This window comes from Netta rufina (assembly GCF_964035555.1).
Source record: "Netta rufina genome assembly, chromosome: 9".
Lineage (NCBI taxonomy): Eukaryota > Metazoa > Chordata > Aves > Anseriformes > Anatidae > Netta > Netta rufina.
In genome coordinates, this window is record NC_140132.1 from 12,999,163 (window position 1) to 13,017,362 (window position 18,200).

Here is an 18,200-nt window from a genome sequence, read left to right on the forward strand (position 1 = left end):
CTGCATGTGAGAAGATTACAAGTGACAGGGAGGGCCTGCTTCCCACCCTGAAACCAGCCCTTTGCTCTTATCCAGGCCGGCTGGTTGCAGCGATAGGTGCACCACATGGCTATCAGGTCACCTCTGGCAGCCTGGGCAGCTGAGGGGAAGAGGGTATTATTTGAAATTTATTTTTTTCCAGGTATGTGGTAACTAATCATGGAGCTGTTTGTTTTATTTTGTTGTTGTTGTTGTTTTATTATATGGTCACATATTCAGATAAGCCTTCCAGGTGGCTGTTTCTGTCCATCATGACATGCTAGCTGACAAACATCAGATAACTTCTTTAAGGTAAAATCAGTGTAACTCTCTGCAGAACACGAAGCAGTATCAAAAAGCTCCCAGCTGAGGGTCTTCAGGCCATGCTGCCAGGCACAGTGATGTCTCTCGTGGGTCTGTGCAGCCAGTGCCGTGCCACCAGTTCTGGGTAGGAGTGGAAGCTAAAGGGGAGAACCCAGGGAGCAGTGGATATGCTCATCCCCATTGTCCCCGCTGCTAGAGGCAGCTGGAGTCACATCTGTATTGAACTCGCAGCCCCCAGGATGAAGGTGGGTGGTGGGGGGACCGCAGGGCAAGCACCTGGCTGTGGGGATGCCACAGGGGAGCGCCAGGGTTAACCCATGAGAACATGGCTCAAGTTTTCCCTTCAACATAAGACTGAATTGGATCAGACGTCACCTAACTAAGCTGACCCATAAACACAAGCTGACTGAAATAATAAGCCACACAGCCTATTGAAAGTAACAGGGTAAATCCCTTGGCAAGCTCGGGAAGCTCTCACACCAGAGGGTTAGAAAATCACCCCCGCAAAGAGGAATACAGGGCTAACCTCTAACCCTGCTAGCCTGAGTGCCAGCAGACCTTGCCTTTGTGATACTCACTTCTAGGAATCCTGGTTTGGCCTGTCCTCAGGTTTTAATTGTGTGTTTGGTTTCCTCTTTTGTCTTCCAGTTTGTATAGCTGAACTAACAGTGTTAGGGGAAGCTCAGCATAGAAGAGGGAGGTGAAAGCAGCAGTCAGAGAGGGCTGGATTCAGGCAGTTTTTGTGTGTGATCAAGAGGAAGGAAAGTGAGAAATCTCCTGCCAGCCTTACCCTATTTCCTTGTAATATGTTTTTCTTCATTTTGTGTAGTCAGTGCACAGCTTTGGCATTTGTCTTTCCCAGCTGATGTAACTCCCATCTTCCCTCCAAATACTGATCCGGGAATACAATAAGGCAGTGAACAAGGCCTCTGAGAAATAACAGGTGTGATTTTGAAGTCACAGTATTTTAACCCTGTCTTGGGTTAGGTTCTCTTTGTTTATCATCATGACTTTTGACCTTAGGGAATTCATCTTATCAGGCCTTTCTCTGCGGGTGAGAAACTTCATATTTTCTTTATCAGTTTAAGTGAAAGCTGAGATTCAGCAGCAATCACTTGATTCCAGTTGCTGAAGCTTTAAACAAAGCATTAAAAGTTGCAAAAGTTGCAGTAAGATTGTGTTAGGTGTGAGTACTGGGAACGGAAACCTTGCAGTAAATAGGTCGGTCGATAGCTGTGGTATTGTCAGCATGCTGCTCATTAACTGCACTGTGGAAAGGCTTCTTGGTTCTTTAAGCAAGTGTTGACTAGTACTAGCACTGATCACTATCTGCAGTCTGTCTCCTGTGTGTTGCCAACCAAGTGATCTATTTTTAACCCTTAAAATTCTGTTGTTGTTGGTTTTTCTGCCAAGCACCTCCCCTCCTTCCTTTTTCTGTTTGTTTTTATAGGGCTGCCTGGTGTTTACAAAATCCCTTGCTCAGGGATTAATCTGCAAACGTAGGAGCTTGTTTCAGTATTTGGACAAGAACCAGGGCAGCACTGAGGTGAAGTTGTGTTTTTGCAAGTAGAAGAGAACACATCATCCGGGAGCTGCTTGCCCGAGCCGTTCCATCACACAAGTCTGCAGCAGCAACATGTTATTTAGTCCTGGGGCAAATCCAGGTTGTTACTTCTTGGTAGCAGCTTCCAAAAACATGCTTCTTTTTGGCCTTTAGAAACTTGTTCTGGCTGCACTCCTACTGTTTTCATTAAATAATTACCTGCTAGCTAAAAGAACCAGCTAATGTGGTAAGAGCTGAAGGCTTGTCTGTTCTTGAGGTGTTTGTCTATTGTCTTTGGTTTACACATATTGAATTACCTGTGTTGATTCTATGCCAGCTTGAGAAAACTGGTTGGAATTACTGGCTAGATAACGTACTCATGACTTCTTTTGCATAGTAAGTTTACAGAGCGATGTAACATCACAGATTACTGCTGGTGTGTATGTGTCTGGTTTTTGTACATGCTTCACCAGCTATATGCAGAGACTACTTTGTGTCCTGTGCTGATCTTCTTACCTTTGCATCCTCTGTTGCCCATTGATCATGCTTTTTGCTTAAATGTTGACCTGCAGCCAACACCAGACAGAATTCAGCTGTCTGCTGAAAGCAGCATCTCATCGCTGTGGCATTTCAGTACTGTAAAGCTGGACTGTGCCAGGTGTATCTGCCTAGACTGGCCAGGAATCCTGGTTCCCATCTTGGAAAGTGAAAGATTCAGGGAGTCCCTGGGAAGAGGCATTTCTGTAAGGATCTATATGGGGCTATGATTAAAAAGAGAGACAGAAGTCACATCTGGGACACTCACCATGAATGAATCAACAACAAGGAGCTGAGACACTCTTAAAGCAAAGGCAGAAACAAAGAAGCAGCTTCCTGACAATTCTTGCTATGTGTTTTGCTTCTCACAGTCCCTGTACAGAGACTTGATGAACTTAGCAAGCCTGAGAGGGACCAAGAGGAAAGAGGCACATGACTCAATGCCACCCAGCAACATATTGGCAGCTGCATCTTCAGATCTTAGCATACTTCCTAATCGATGTGGGAGGGAGCATTCTTTCGTCTGAGGTTGCCCGTTGAAAGATACGAGCCTCCAACATGAGCAGGAGAGGAGTCTTGGGAAGTTGGAGAGTCCTATCTGAAGTCCCAGCACTGTAATCACTTCCACTGTGCTGCCCAATAAATACCACAGAAAAAGCCTACAGTGCACAGGACCCTTCTGTGCGCACAGAGCCATTGGGAATACTGACTGCTTAATGCAGAGGTGGTTCCTGTTTGTGGAAGCAGAGATGAGAACTGCACACATGCCAGGGTTCATCTAACCAGGCCCTATTTTCCAGCACAGTGCAAAGTAAGATCGCCCAGGCCTGAGATAATCTTATCAACCCTGGAAAGTTGCTGGATTCTTTGTTTGTATTTCCAATACATTGGGATAATGCTCACTACCTTAAAATAACATCCTTATTTTAGCTATTAGGAAATAAATGTGATTTTTTTTAATATACATCCAAAATTTGTGGACCTAATTTTCTATAAACTGCAAGCTGGCATCTTTGTTTTGATCACAGTTGTCCTCCCTCTTCTGCACCAGCATCACCTTCCATTTCAAACCCCCCTCTTTGAGCCTTCTCATATCCCTGCCTCTGGGCATGTGCAGTTGCTCCAAGTTAGCACACCGTCCTTGTATTTTATGTCACCGGGATGTTTCTGCAAGAACCGCTGCCTCCATTTTTTGTTTTCCTAGGAACAGTGTGGTGGACAGGCATTGTGTTAAGGATGAGTGACACCAAACTGTGCTATCACCTTGTATAGAGGAGAGGTCCCAGTAGAGCCAAACAGAAAATGCCAGTTCATTTGGACTTAATACTCTGGTTGTTGTCCTAATCATATTGTTCCCCTTTGTGTTATTGGCTATAGAGGTCCTTAACCCTCATGTATAGATGGCCAGTAAAGCCTGAGAAATCTTTTATCCCCTTCTCACAGGCTTTTGAGGGAGTGGTAGAGGAAGACTACTATTAAATAAAGTGCTTATTCTGTTTGAAGAAGCTGAACTGCGGTCTGGGGGTGCAGTATGGTCACTCCCAAAGCTGCAGGCGGAACAAGCTGAGACACCATTTAACACTGTATTTTAAGACCTTACAGCCCAAGACGAGATGCACCTAAATGAAACTGGAAGGACTGGAGACTAGGAATGAGGCTGAGGGTAAGACTCAAAAGAAATGCTGTAGGTGTGGGCTATGGGAGCTGATGAGTGCTGTTGCCAGCCTTCCTCATTCACAATAGTCTTTTCCTTCTCCATGGAAGAAGGATAGTCTTTCCTCAACACCTTAACACTACTACAGGTTTTTAATGAGAACAGGAAAGCCCTTCCTCTTTTCACTCTCAAGAATTTAGTCTTTGAAACAGAAAAGCAGCAATTATTTCCATTCCCTGTTTTATGCAAACAGGGAAAGAAATGTGATTCTTCTAGTTAGTTTCTCACTAAAAGAGAGGAAAATATCCCATTTGCTCTTAACTTAGTCCTGGATTGCTCTTGAAAAGATTTTGCCGGCATTACTCACAAAGAGGTTTTGTCATCAGCATTGAACTCCCTCCTGCTTTAGTTTATGTAAGTAACAAGATGCTTGGGTCACTTGTCTAATGCTGGCTGCTATGCTGCCCATTTGAATTTAAAAGCATCTTCTCTGTATTATTAGTTAATGGCCATTTATGCGCAAATAATTCTCCCTCTAAGTAAATTACACCTTTGCTCTCTGTAAGTGGTCACAAGGGACTGTACCCATTAGAGAAGAAGTAGAGGCCTGTGGTGCTCAGTGACATTTCAATCTCCTATTCCTTGGGCACCTCCATCTTCTGCTACAGACAGGCTCTGGTGTTCAGAGTGCCCAGGTAAGAAACCCAGCCCTGGAAGGAAGAAAAAGTGCTATGGTTCAGGCACTCGTGTCACAGCTTGATAAAAACATGATTACAACAGTACCACTTGAAATGAAGGGAAGCTGTTCTGAATAGCAAGGGCTGGGAAATGCACGAAACTGCCACTGACAGTGAGTTACACGGAGGGCTCTGCTACAGCGTGTGCTTGATGTCGATGAGGTAAGGACATCGGTTGGGCTGAAACTGCAGTTCTTGAGTCCATTCACAGAGTATGTGAAGTGGCCTGGTGAAATGCTGAAGGTGTGACCCCAGAGCATGGGAAATAAACCCAGTTTCAGGTTTTGTTGAAGTCTGAAGCAGTGCTGGCTTTATTTTTCATTAAGGCTTGTTGATCGCAGCCAGTTTTGTGCTCACATACCTAACTGATGAGTTCGCACTGGACTGGAGTTCACACTAAGGAGCGAAGCTCCAGAGCTGTGACTGAATTTTGCTTTGGTTTTATGACTGCCCGAAGCTTAGAAGTGCTGGCCCCAGAATCGGTGTGGTCCTTACATTCTTCACAATGTTTGTACCACAGATTTCTTCTTCAGGTTGTAAAAGCTCTCGACCTACTATTTGGGAAGATCTTAAGAGGAAAAGCCAGTGTGCTGGTCTGTGTGCTCTGTGGGCATAGAAAAGCAACCTGTCCTTCCTAGCCTCACGCTGCTTTGTTCACCTCTCTGCAGGGCTAAAAGGATAGCAGACTGGAAACCCTTATGGACCCAAAGCAAAAAAACAGTGTTCAAGTGAAGCCAGATCTAAACGTGATGAAGCCAAATGAGATTTTTTGCCACAGACAGTAACAGAGGAAGGGTGCGGGACACGTTACAAAAGGGAGCTGCCATTTTGTGTGATGCTCACAGCAGCTCACAGAATTCACTTCTTTTGACCCCTGTCCAAGGTGGTTCCCGCTGCTGGCTGATGAGGTGCCTCTTACAAGTTTCTCTCATTATCCAAAAATACGGATGGTGTTGCCAACTATTACTACTGTTGGAACACAGGGGTTTTTCACTGGAAAACCAACATTTGTGTAATTAATTCTTGGGTCTCATTTTCTGACATAATGAAGGGCAGAATCAGTCAGCTGCCTGGCAGCCACTTGCTGAAAGAAGCAGAAATTTACATATTTTCCATAGATAAATATATAAATGTTGGTCAAAGTGCAATTTGACTTAGTGCACCCCCACATGTGCTGTCCTGTACAAAATCAGTGTATATATTCGTCTTGTTTCCAGTTATTTTTTAACCCCAGAGCTATTTTGTTTAGCTTACAGTTGCGGTTTACACTTTCAGCTTGATGGTGAGAAAAACGGTGAAGGCTTGATGAACTTGAACATGAGCTCAAAAATATCAATTACAGCACTCAGCTAGTTCCGCATCGCTCTTATAGCAGCTGAAGTTTCATTTCAGCAAGTTTTAAAATACTGTTAATTATTTTATTTTATTTTATTTTATTTTATTTTATTTTATTTTATTTTATTTTATTTATTTTTTTGCAATTTCTTTTGCAAGAAATCTCAATGTCTGTTAAACTGGTCTTCAGGCAGTGTTATCAGACAGCTTTCAAGACAATTCTGCAGTAGTTATGCACAGGAGGGCTCTGTAGCCCCCTTCATTCCTTCCCAGCTTCCAGCTACCTGCAGCCAGTGAGGGAACTGAGATGGCAGACTGCCGGTAGAGTAGCTGAGCTGACAGAAAAAAAATAGCAGCCTGAGCAGGGATTCTGCTATAGAAATGCACAACCAGGTAATTATTACCCATAGCAAACATTGTTACTGCATTTTACATAATGGAATTATGAATGAGCTAAAGTTAGAAACAGTGTAGGTGAATTGTTAATATCCTTATGCAAATATAGATGCTGCATGAAGTACAGTGATCTAAAACATACAAAGCAGAAGTGCTGAAGAAGTTGTAGGATGTCCTGACAAGGAAAGGAAATTATCCGAGCATCGAGCTGCCTGCATGCTGGATTGGACGGTGCTACACTTAGCAGCCTGCACATTTGTTAGTTGTTTTTAAAGCCGGTGCGAGTGATCTGGGTTTAATCCGGATCGTGGTTTAATCCAGGTCACTAGCCGCAGCCTTCTGTCTGGGAGCACAGCACATTCCAGGCAGCGTGGCCAGAGAGGAGCACCCCAATCTCCTGGCCCCGTGTGGCACAAACCAGCAGTCCCCCCGTGCCAGGAGAAGTGTGGGGCAAGGTGTGCCTGTGGGAGCTCACGGGCTGCTGGCTGGCAGGGCCCACGTACCCAGCAAGCCTGTCGTGTGGCGGCTGCAGGTCTCGAGGGCTGGCAGGAGCTGGGGCCTCGGGAGACGCTATGAGAGCTATCCGGGGCTGTGCGACACACCAGGGAAGCCGCTGGAATGTAGGGCATTGGGACAGCTGCACGAGGCCAGGCCAGCGGCTCGGGCAGGCTGCAAGGATTTGGTTTGGAAACCATGACAGATACTTATGCTGGCTGCTGTCAGGGCCAGGAGGTGGAGCCCGGCCGGCCGGCTGCGTTAAGTGGCACCGAGCTTCGGGGAGGGAGCCGAGGTGTGCCCGGCTGCGCGTGGGTTTTGGAGGTATGGCATTGGAGAAAGAGGAGACCAAATCATCAGAGGCTTGAGAACGCAGGTAACTTTTAAACGTTTGTCACTTCTAATGTTAGAATTTTAACCCTGGAAATGCTACTTCTATTTTTCTGCCAATTGATACTGATTTTAAAAATAATGTAGTTTTCCCATTAAAAAGAAAATGGAGAATTTTTGTTATGCATTTTCCATTTCCTTGATACCTGTCCCAGGGAAAGACGGAAGAGCTTCAAAATTTCATACTCTTGTCAGTGTGCTTCAGTGTGAGGAAAAAAAAAAAAAAAAAGGATTGATATTAATAGGTTTATTTTAGGAAAAATATATAAAAATAACATAAATATAACAAGTATCTAGAGAAATGAGACATGTATTTGCCTTTTTATTGCTTCCTGTCTACAGTAATGACCTGTTCCTTGTTTCACTTCTCCTCTCCTTTTAAAATTACAAAATACTGTCTCATACATAAAAATGTTAATGAAAAAGGCTAAGAAAACCTGTCATACTCTATGCAGTACTTTACATATTTCATTGTTCCTTCAAGATTCAGTACTGGATTGATGTATACTAGAAAAGTCTAATAGCTGGCCATGCTATGAGAAAAGAATCTGTTTATTATCAGAAGCTCACCACCTGACCAATCTTATTTTTATGATCGTTTCCGTCTAATGATACTGCTTATGAATAGATGCGTAGGGAAGGCTTAGGATCAAAGAGTAAACCACAGATTTCACAATGTTTCCTTGGCAAAACAACATGTTGATTTGGCTACTGCACTGGAATCTGCAGACCTTCATTAAGGGTGTTTTTCCTGGGATTACATGGGCTGCCCTCTTCTTTATTGCCTTCCTAAGACAAACCTTTGTCCAGGACCAGCGATCAGCAGTTGCTGCAGGCTGGCTTAGCACTTTGAGCAGAGCTGAGCTGTCTTAGAGAAGCACACAGCTTTTTCCTTTAGAGCTATTTCAGGTCTGGGAGCAGTCCCATTTCAGGCCTCAGAGCAAGTCTCCAAACCTTGTTTACGAAGGAGTCGGTGACCGGGGCATTGATCCGGGCAGGGATTTTGTGTGCCCTTCCAAAGCAGCTGCATCCACACAGCAGCTGTTTCCACATCGCTCCCTGTCCGCTCATGCCCAGGGCAGCCCCTGCTTTTAGACAAAGGGCACGGGCTGGGAACTCAGGTCGGTTAGTCCCACCAGTAATTTCTGGAGAATAGGGGGCTTTTTTCTGTGCTGCTCTGCTGGAGGCAGTAAGCCTGGGATTTAAGAACAAACTTGTCGGTTGTCCTGGTATCTGCCTTTTGAGAGTCAAGTCCTGTCACTCATCTTGGAGAAACACTGCTTGGCATGGCAATGCTGTTAATGGAGAAAAAGGCAGCTGTGCGTGCGGTAGAAAGGAGGGGCAGTGCCAGTCAGCACACATGGCTGCGAAGAGAGGAGGGAAAAATCACGGAGCACCTGCAGAACTAACTCTTCATGGATTAACTTTACCTTTTGGGCCTTGTTAAGGACCAAAGTGAAGGCGTATCCCAAACTGTAAGGTGGCAAAGGCCATCTGGAGGTTTGCCCCAGCATCACCGCTGTGTGGACCTGCTCAGCACACGGGGTGGCTGCTCCTGCAGCTGGCAGCTTGGGACCCGTGGCCACTGCTGGGTCCGTGCTGACCAGTGGGTAAACGGGTATGGGCCTCACCCTGCTGCCGGAGGTGAGCCAGAAGGAGCTGGTGGCATGGATCTGCAAGCACCGGAGATGCTACCAACTGGTAGCTTTGCAAGTCTGAGATTCCCAAACTGGGGATGGAGTGGCACGCGCACATCAGTTCAAAGTCTTGTTTTCAGGAAACCTACCTTATATTCTGCTTCACTGGCAGACAAAGCTTTTCACAGTCATTTGGACTGGAGAAAGGATTTATTTAACTTGAGAAATGCCTGAAGGTCTTATAGATGAAGAGGTGCAATGCTTGTGCCTATTAATTGGTCCCAGCATTGGCAGATGGTTTGAGGAGAGAGCTATTAAGTGTGGCTGAAGGGCAGAGCTGGAGCTGTGCAGTGCTCTGCCGCAGTGTGGCATAAAGGGAAGGCTTGTGGTGTAGGAATCAGTGAAAAAATGCTATTGCCCTTAATGCGAACATGAAGGAGCTGTGGTTGGGCTTGTGGTTACGGGGCTGGGTGGGAACATTTTCTCTGCTGCTCAGGGAACTGTTTTTGCAGGTACCTCGCTCAATCTTGTGCTAGGCCAGTGACTGCGGGTGTCAGCTCTCTGCCATTCTGCAAGAGCAGCTCCCTTCAAGTCTTCGCCTGTGTGGCTATGAGAGCTCAAACAACTTTTGTTTCTCTGCCTCTTTTTTCTCCCTGAAGAGAAGATCCAGACAAACAGCGGCAGATCCTGTCCCTCTCTCGCTGGGTTAGGCACTGTTTTCATGTTCTCTTGGTACTGTAAGGGCCATAAAAAGGAAATAGTTCTGTGTTTATAGCAGCGGTGATGCAACACTCGTTCTTTTCAGCTTTGGAATTCCACTCCCAGTCTTCTCCCATGCTTGGGAGATGGGAGATACTGGGTGGAAAAGTAGACACTTCCTCTCTGCATGGGAGGACTATTCCCATGGACCTTGTTTTGAGGCTCGTGCAGTGGCGAAAGGCTGCTGGGATGAGCAGGAAGAGCAGGATTTGCATGGGCTTGGAGCCTGGGCTGCCCAGCGAGGACTGGCATGCAGAGGGGGATGCGCAGTGCTGATGGCAGGGCTGAATTGGTAAATGCGTCGCCGATGTTTTGCCAAGTGGCTCTCGTCCTTCATTGCGGTACGTGCTGCCTGTTGGCCCTTCTCTGCTGCATTCAGGCAGCTGCTGAGCATGTGGGCGGTGGGACTGCGCCCCAGCCCCAGCCCTGAGTGCTGCATGTGGCCATGGAGGATGTCCCATTCTGCTCCTTGGGACACGGCCTGCGCTCATCCTGCCACTTTGGCAAGAGATGGCGTTACCTGGTGCAGCTGCTGTCTTAAGCAGGTGATGGGAGGAGAGGCTGACAGTGAGTGGTCCTGGAAAGCCTCCTTCCACGCTGAAATGCAGGTACCTGCTGGTTATCCACAGCAGTCAGTGGGACCTATGGAACCCACAGAGATTTGGGCAGGATGATGGTTAAAAACTATTCACAGTCAAAGGAAAGAATTTAGCAAGGTTTGTTGTATTCCCTGTACTCCTTTGAGAGGACTTTTATCACAGGAAGAGACTGCTGTCCCCTTATCCTCATCAAAATCCAGCCTCTCTTTCAATGCTGTTTCCTTCATTTTCACATACTGCAACTTAGTCAGCCCTTTTTCCTGGCATACTCAAAAAGTAAATTCCTCAACAGTTACTGAACTCACTCTTTTGCTCACAAATTGCTGTTAATGTCACCTTTCCTTTTGCTCAGTGCTGACTGCCTGTAATCTTGCTGAATGGCTGCTGTTGCTACTTTTAGGTTTTGTGCCAACTTGCATCAGGACGTACAGGGATGTCGTCACTTCACACACTTTTCGTTTCAAAGCTTTCTGTCCACTAAAACTACTAGCAACACGAGAAGCTATTCTTCCTGGAGCTGAGAGGTGTTCACTTCGTTGTGTCACAGCTCTTCGGGACATTCCTGCCTTTGCTTAGGCAGGGTCAGTCATTACCTGCCTGCGTTCTCTACCTTCAACTCTAATGTCTCTTCTCACTCTCTTCTTGCTCTGATGCAATTCCTGTGTGGCACTGAGGCTTTTCAGTGCTGCTCACTTACCAGGTGGTCTCTGTTGCTCTCTGTTCTCCCTGCTGAGCAATCAGTGCAAGGGGTTTGGTGTTCAGTTGTCACCTCACTGCATGTTCTCCTCCAGCTTCCTGCACTCAGCTTGTGGTGGCTACGGCTCGCCTTCATCTCCTCCTTCCTTCAGCTCAGAGACCTTCCTTGAACTGTTTAGGGTAGGTGTCCATTAGCAGTCAATAGCTACTAAAAGAAACCATGGATTGTCCTTGGGTTTTGTTTTCTGTGTGTACAAACTACCTGAGGACCATTGGGGTTCGCTAAATTTTAGAAAAGCCTGATAAGGAGTTCAGACGCTCCCCACAACAGAGGAAAATTCTCAGGACCATACTGGCACAGGACTTCTTAAAATAGTTAACGTCTTCATCCGGAGGAATGCACTGACCCGTTTAGGTGGCGCACTGACTGCATTGTTGAAATGTGTGTGAAAAGTGCCTGACGGCGGTGGTATTCAAATACAACACCGCCAGAAAAACACATGAACAGCACTGGATGCGTGCCAGAATGTGCAAGTAGGCTTCTAATTTTAGTGTAGAGCTTTCCAATGGCCAGCTGTAGATACCTCAAAATCTCCAAAATCCCTGACCTCCTCTGAAAATATTGGCCTAAATGCTTTACAAGTCATTTACATTGTTAAAAAAGTATTAACAAAGCTTTATAGAAATGAGTAATCTTTAATAATTGGCTTCATCTTCTCACGCAGCACACAACTGCTTATTTTGAGAGAAATGCTCAGCGCAGCTTGAAAAACAACAACCAATGCCCCTGCTAGCAGAGGAATGAAGACCAATAGGATGTCATAGCAACTCAGCTATCCCTAATTTCGGTGACGTTGGCTTTCAGAACTGGAAGTGCCTGGATGTGACTGCATGCATACATGTGCACATTATGAAACAATTGATTGCTCAATGAGCATTTTTAATTAATATTTTCATTTTAAATGCCCCATTTACCCTCTTCACACAAGGTATTTTTGCCACGTGCAGCTTTGATTGGAGTAAACACACTCCCTGCAGATAGCTCCTTCAAGCTGACTCACTGATATCTTTTTTTTTAACTTCCCACGACTCATCCTTTAATCCCTCTTCTGTTTTCTGAAGTGATCTGTACACAGTCGTAACAACCCCAGGAGTTAAAGAATCAGAGGACTAGGGCAGACAAAAGGATGTATCAGGTAAAAAGTTCTGTGAGGTAAAAATATTCTTCTTAGTCCATGTACTTTTTGGACTTAATATCTTTGTAATAAGTAACGCTTCAGGTTACTAATTTCTCTATCCTCAGTATGTGAAAAAAGTTATTGTAATGCAAATGTACTAAACAAGGTGAACTGTCTGTTGGTTTTGTTTGCTGTTTAGTTTGGGGTCGTTCTTGCAGCAAATGAAAAAATTGACTGAACTGTCTCAGTTATAATTAAATGTGCTAAGCAGTTCTGAGTTTTAGCGCAGCCAGAAAATGGTTGAAGGCTTCATTTTTTTAAAAGATCTTAGTGAAAACGATTTACATGCCAGAATCAATTGATATCTTCAGTCTATTTTCAGAAACTTAGCTTCTTAATTAGGGATTTTAATTCTGCTTTGCAAAGCTCCAATTTGCCCAACTAGGGGGAAAAGCAGAGCTTATGCAGCCTACGAAAATCTGAGGTTGGTTTGCTCCAGTGCGGATCAACCCGGGAACCCCAAGTACGTTCTGCTCCTCCAGGTGATTTCCCCAGTGGAGGAGCTCTGTCAGGCAACACAAAGACACAACACGGCGTGCACTCCTGGTGGAGGGTGAAGGCAGGAACTGGCAGGGCTGGCCTGTGGTAAAGGTACATTGTGCTTGTGATTGATGCCCAGAATTCAGGAGAGCGAAGAAGGTGGCACCTAAGAGATGCCACATTTCTTCCTTTCCCTCAGCCAGAAGTGGCAGTACGGAGAGGGCGTCCTTCTAGGAAGCCAAACGCAGCGTTACCTGCCGGCATCGGCTCCGCAGGGTTGCATAAGGCTCATTTAGTGCCCGGTAATGAACTTAATTTAAGCATGCACGTCCCTGCCCTCGCCTTCTTACTCCGCGCCGCGGACTTGCGAGTTTGCTTATGCTAAAGGGCAGAGCAAAAATAAATTTCCATACTCCAAGGCATGTTCCATCGGCCTGTGCCGGAGCGCGGGCCGCTGTCCAAATAGTTTGGCTATGAAGTGCGCTCGGGCTGCGGGACAGGCTGCGACCTGCCCTTGAAGCGGTGGCACGGGGTCCGGTTTCCCTGCCTGCAGCCCCCCGCCCTCACACCACCCTGGGCGCTGTGCGGTGCCCGGGAGGGGGGCGAGGGGCTTTGCCATTGGGGAGCGTGAAATACGGGTCGGGCAGGGTTGGGGTTTCGGGCAGGGCCCCTGCTTGGTGCTTGGTGCTTGGTGTGTACCAGGGGTGCCCGGGGGGAGCCCGGGTGGAGCCCGGGGGGGTCCCAGCACAGGGCTTTGCGGGGCCGGGGCCGTGCAGTGCCCCCCCCCCCCTCACGGGACTACAACTCCCAGAGCCGCCCGTGGGTCACGTGGTGCCGCCCGCCGGTCACGTGCCCCGCCAGCCCCTTTGTTTTGAGCGGCGCTGGCAGCGCGACCGGCGGCGGCCGCGGGGAGAGGCCCGCACGGCTCCGCTCCGCTCCGCTCCTGCACCGCACCGAGCGCCCGGCTCCGAGCCTCGCGGCAACACCGGCACCGGCAGCAGCACCGCGGGGCGCGGCCCGGCGCAGCCCCTGCTCGGCTGTGAGTGCGGGGCGGGGGGCGGTTGGCGGTTGACAGCGCCGGGCTCCCGGTCGCTGGGGGGTGGGCACCGGGCGCTGCGCTGCGCTGAGGCGGGGGCGGACGGGGGGCGGCGCGGCGCGGCCCGTTAGGCACGGGGCGGCGGTGGCACGGCGTCACGGCGGCGGAGAGACGGTGCCGTGCCGGATGCCGTGTGTGTGTTGGGGGGGATGTCTCGGTCCCCACGCGGGACCCGGGCGGCGGAGCGTGGGGCCGGGCGCTCCCTGACCCCCCCCCAGTGCCCCCCGGTGCCCGCGGCCGTTCCGCCGCTGCCGCCTCCCCGCGCCCCCCGGACGGCGGGGAGGGGGGGAGAACCCCCGCGGGCGCTGATTGGGCGGGCGGGCGAGGGGAGGCGGGGCCGCGGCGCGGAGCTGGGCGCGGATTGGTTGGGGCGCGGGGGGGCCGTCGCTGGGGCGGCCCGGGGTGAAGGTGAGCTGGAGGGCGCGCGTGCGCGCGGCGGCTGGGGGCGAGGGGAGCGGGCGGCGGCGGCGCGCGTGCGCCTGGAGGGGGGGGGGGGCGCCGCCATTTTGTGCTCGGGTCGGCGCCGCCCGTGAGGGAGCGGGGCCGGTGGTGGCCTGCCCCTCGTTTACCCCGCTCATTTAACAAAAACTTGCCTAAAATCTGCACCTGATAAAGGTGTTCTGACTTTCTTGCTTTTTTTTTTTTTTTTTTTTTTTTTTTTTTTTTTTTTGCCTGTGCTTGTGGCTTTTTTGGACTTAATTAATCATAGTCTCATGTCCAAATCAGTTCCTGTTTTTGCCTGATGATTTTTGAGGGCACTTAAGCTTTTTATGTGTCATGACCTTGTTTATTACTGAATCTCGGCATTCGGAATATTTTTTTACCCATAGTAGTGACTTACATTGTAGTAGAAGACTTGAGTGTCATCCAAGCACTAAATTTCTCCTGCAAAACAATAAATAATGGTAAAAAATGAGTCCCGTAAAACCAGTATCTTTCTTTATATACATCACAGAGAAGGAAAAAGAAATGCTGTGTTTCCTGGAGGGAAAGCTTATGCTTTTTTCTGTCTTTTTTTTTTTTTTTTTTTTTTTTTTTTTTTTTTTTTAAGAACTTTGAGCACATGTGGGTTTAGCAGCGTGTTGCAGTGGATAACAGTCCCTGACTGGTGTCCGTGGTGTCCGTACACCTGAGACGAGGCACGCGTGCAGGTCGAGCTGTTTGAAGCTGTTAGCCAGAGCTGCACTGGAGTTACTGGGATTTGGGATGGAGAGGGGAGAAAACTTCATTTTCTGACTTCAGTTGTGTTACCTCAGGGGAGCTGTTAAAAATACTGTGCCAGGTAGCAGCAGGCATGATGTTCTGTGGCAGTGCTGGAGCCTGGGGACAATCTTTGCCCTTCCCTGTGGCAGCCACGTGTACCCAATACCTCCTTTTTCTCCCCAAACAGATGGTTGCCGGTCCTGCCATGCCACACAAGCACCAGCATTGACCTCAGAGAGCAGCGGGTGCCAGCACTGGGTGGAAGCCACCTCCCCTGGCATCAGCAGAGGCTCAGCTTCAGGTACTCTGAAACTGCACCCTTAGGGCGAGCTTTGAGGGAGAGCTCAGGCACGCCTGCTGACGAGCTGTTTGTCAGCAGCCTCGCCTCTGTGTGGGCTGCACATTTCTCCTGTTTCTCTCCGTCAGTTCTGCTTGTGAGCCCAATTGGCTCTGCGATAAAAAGCAAAACCAAATCAGCTAGCACGTGGTTAGCTGTTGACAGAGCTGTGGAGGAAAGGGGAGGGATAAAAAAAAACATGGGGGTGTTGCTGTGGGGGCAGGATGAGTTCAGAGTAACAAAGTAATTTGTACAGGAACAGTTTACTGATACAAGGTGTCAGGGCAAACATTGTGTGTACCTGGTTTACTGACCTCTGAATGACAGCTACCCTGAGGTTATTTCTGAGGAACCTCTTCTGTAGATAAGCCCACAAACAAGGTAGACCTTAAGGAAGTAGAAGAACTTTATCTTCAGTAAACCCAGCTTAGTCTAGAGATGTGTGTGCAGGTAATATTCATGTAAGAGCCATGTCGTTAAAGCATTTTTAAAACCTGTTGATGTAAGTGTAATTATTTTTTCCTTTCCATTTCTTTTGAATAGATAGCATTGATTTGTTTAAGGTCCTTTTTTGGTGCCCCTTACTCAGACACGCAGCCCAATGCATTCTGTGTTTTTTTAATATATCTTGTAATAATTTCCAATAGTTGCCTTTAGGGATTTTTTTCTGCTTTGTCTAAACTTACTGTAGAGATCTCAGTATGAAAGTTACCCAAAAAATGCTTTCTAATGCAGAGTCTGCAGGCATGTGCACCTTTGTATACACTGAAGATGCAGCCAGGTATGTCTTTTGTCCCCCTTTGTGTGTCAGACAGCTCAGCATCAGGCACAGATTCCCCTCTTCTCTGTCAGCTATGAGACTGAAAGATGGGGCAGGCAGCTGGAAGTAGTGGCATTTTAAGACTGCCAGAGCAAGATTTGCAAGAAAACTGAACTGTAGGCATGTCTGATGGAGCTGAACATGTGGTAGTGTTATAGTCTTACATAATTACTTAGTTTAAGCAAACCAACAGAAGTAATTAACTGGGTAGAAATCGAATCCTAGTATATTCAAAACCAGTCCTTTCTGTAGTGGAATATAACTCTTCCATTCTGGTCTCTTATCCATGATGATGTGGTATTTATCCCCGGCTTAATTTTTGCTCTATGGATTTTTTGGTCTCTCATCTCTTTAACCCATTATGGCATTTAAAAACAAACAGAACCACCATCATTTGCTGACCAATTTTGTCTTATTCCAAGTTCCCAGCATAAAGGTGATGTTGCTTCTTCCAGTGAGCAGTCTTTACCCAGAGGCTTTATTTCTGTTTGTAGTGATTGCGTTATACAGTTCTTTTAAGACTTTTAACTGCTCACATAATTGATTTTTGAACATGTTTTTTTCCCCCTCTCATGCAATATGCCAGTGTCTTGTTTCCGATTCCAGGCTAGCTTTGCTTTGGAAAAGCTCCATTAACTTCATTGAAATTCTGGCTTAAAACTGTGACACCAGAATCAAGCCTTTAGTGTTTGTTTTCATAGGTCTGTTTCCCTTTTCTACTGCTGGTGCTTTGTTTCTGCCCTCTTTCTCACTCTGAGTAGCGTGGAGTTAACTGCAGATCGAGCCCTGTGTAAGGGTTAGGGTGTTAACAACAGAGCCGTTGAGAGGGTGGCTGCAGCAGTGGTGGTTGTTGTTCTTGGTTTTTATGTGGCCTGCGTCATTATGGGGTAGAACAGTTGTGAAATATCTTGGATAGAGTATCTGTTGCAGATCAGGCTGTGGAATTATGCCTTGTTAACTGATTGCCTCAGAGATCTTACTAGATATGCTCATCACAGTGTTTTTCAGACAGTGAAGTGACACTTGATCTCATTTTAATTCAAGTTAAAGGAAGTATTTTGTAGGATAAATGAGCCGTACCAAGAATCTGCTGTGTAAATATGTGTGAGGAATTCTTTATGGAAAATGAGAATTCAGAAACGTCTTTTCTCAACAAGTAGATGTATAGCATGTATTCTTGGTCTTTATAAAGACAGTATCTTTTAAAGGTGCTGTGTGTTTTTTTTTTTTTTTTTAAGGAACAATGCCTTCTTTTTTGGGGTATTCTATATTAAGTGATGGTGCAGCCAGATTTGGATTGGGTAATTGCAGCTCTGAAAGACACTGGCATGTCAGGAAATGAAAATTAGTTAGGTGCTAATGTTTACTGGCTGTAAGTGGGGAATGAGGGAAACTGAACATAACCTCTTGGATTATTTAGGGAATAAATACTTCTGTAAGTTTTAAAATAATTCAGTATATGTCTTTCTAGACTTGGAAGTGCGTTTGGAGTGGCATCTGTGTCAGCCCCATGTGGGCGTTCTGCCCAGCTTCTTGCTGCCTCAGTATATTTTGGTGGGCAGTCATCGAGTTCATTTTAAAGTTCAGGAGAGGCAAAGAGCCCTGTTGCTGCTTGATTGGTTGATCATGTTATGTCTAATATGCAGTATCTGCAGAATCAGCTGCATTTTCTTTACCTGAAAACTTGAGATTTGGCATTTACTAACACAGTATTTTTGCAACTTCAGTGCTCTGATAGTATTACTGTGTGTTTGTGTGCTGGGGGAAGTTGTACACCATGTTCTTGAAACCGGAAGGTGAGCAGAAATGTTGCTAGTAATTTTTTGCTAGTTGTACTTTGGAAAACAGAAAATCTGCCTTTACTCAGTAAATTCCCTTTGGTCCCAAGTTTCAGTATTTATTTATG

At 46.9% G+C, this 18,200-nt stretch overlaps 1 protein-coding gene across 5 annotated transcripts in view; it reads left to right on the forward strand.

The window, feature by feature from the left end:
- The first annotated feature begins 7,272 nt into the window (after positions 1 to 7,272).
- KLHL24 (kelch like family member 24) overlaps positions 7,273 to 18,200 on the forward strand; it is a 29,198-nt gene continuing 18,270 nt past the window's right edge. Inside the window, exons 1-2 of one of the 5 annotated variants that reach the window (XM_084292235.1) lie at positions 7,273 to 7,415; positions 15,325 to 15,438. The gene's annotated coding sequence lies outside the window, so the exon portion shown is untranslated. Of the gene's footprint in view, positions 7,416 to 8,613; positions 9,074 to 13,676; positions 13,878 to 15,324; positions 15,439 to 18,200 lie in introns of those variants that run through there. The other 4 variants (XM_084292236.1, XM_084292237.1, XM_084292239.1 and 1 more) reach the window with 4 other exon arrangements.